The sequence below is a fragment of the Silene latifolia genome, chromosome 6 (genome assembly GCF_048544455.1).
Source record: "Silene latifolia isolate original U9 population chromosome 6, ASM4854445v1, whole genome shotgun sequence".
Taxonomy (NCBI): domain Eukaryota; kingdom Viridiplantae; phylum Streptophyta; class Magnoliopsida; order Caryophyllales; family Caryophyllaceae; genus Silene; species Silene latifolia.
The window spans coordinates 42,997,738-42,998,922 of NC_133531.1; the positions used below are offsets into that span (position 1 = coordinate 42,997,738).

Genomic DNA, 1,185 nt, shown 5'->3' on the forward strand with positions numbered 1-1,185 from the left:
GCTTACTTACTCCACCAGAAGATGATGCACCTTGATTAGGTGTAGGAAAGGAAGGAGGCTTCTGAAAGCCTTGTTGAGCCTTATGAGGAGGGACATATGGCTGTTGTTGCTGTAGAGGATGGGTAGGATTGAGCATATTTTGACTTGTCCACCTCAAATTGGGATGGACTGCCCCTTGGTTGTTATAGTAGGAACCCCCTCCTTGCCTGTATTGTTGAAAAGCAAGGACTTGTTCCTTCTCCGTAAGACAGCCAACAGGAGTGTGACCGTCGTTGCTCCTATACCTCTCACATGTGACAGTCTCCCCTCTAGTAAGCAAATGGACCGTCTGAGGCTCCCTAGCAGAATGCAGCTCCAACTTATCAAATCTAGCATTCATGGCTTCCATCTGAGCCACAACTTGTTTATCGACTGCATGAACTGTCCTAATACCATCCCTCGGGTTTCCATACTCAACATAGTGGTTTGCCATCTCTTCAATAAGGGCTCATCCCCTATCATCGTCAGTGTTCTCTTGGAATCTTCCGTTAGATGATGCATCTAGTATGGCTCTGTGGTCATCGTACATCCCATTTTAGAACTGGTTGGACAGAAACCACGGATCAAAACCATGGTGAGGAAGAGAGCTCACCAACTTCTTGAAACGGGACCATGCTTCATAGAAAGTCTCATCAGGTGCCTGCTTTAAACTTGTGATCTTTGCCCTCAGCTGATTGGTGCGCTGTGGAGGGAAATATCTCTTATAAAAAGCAAGAGCAAGGGTCTCCCAGTCTCTGACCTCCGCGGCCGTACGGTCCAAATCAGTCAGCCACTCCCTGGCTGAGTCGTCAAACAAAAAAGGAAATAGAACCTCCTTAATCTTGTCTTGAGTTACCCCCTTTGTGGCGGGGATAGTAGAACAGTAGTCCGTAAAGACCTCCATATGCTTCCTCGGGTCTTCACCTGCCACACCTCTAAAGAGATTTCTCTCCACCAGATTGATATAGGAAGGTCGGATGTCAAATGTATTCCCATCCTCAGTCTGGAGATTAAAACCCTTTGGAATTGATGATGCTTTAGGCTCCGAATGACTAGCAATGTTTGGCATCTTTACTGGTTGGCTTACAGAACTGGAAGTATCTTCTTCAAAAGATGGATTTTCTGTAAAAAGGAAATGTTAAAGCTCTGGTTCGAAAGTACTCAAGT

The 1,185-nt window shown here is 45.9% G+C and overlaps 1 non-coding gene across 1 annotated transcript; it reads left to right on the forward strand.

Moving 5' to 3' along the window:
• Positions 1-605: 605 nt before the first annotated feature.
• LOC141589497 (small nucleolar RNA R71) lies at positions 606-711 on the forward strand. Its single transcript, XR_012520433.1, has one exon. It is a non-coding gene; the product is annotated as a small nucleolar RNA R71 (small nucleolar RNA).
• Positions 712-1,185: the final 474 nt, after the last annotated feature.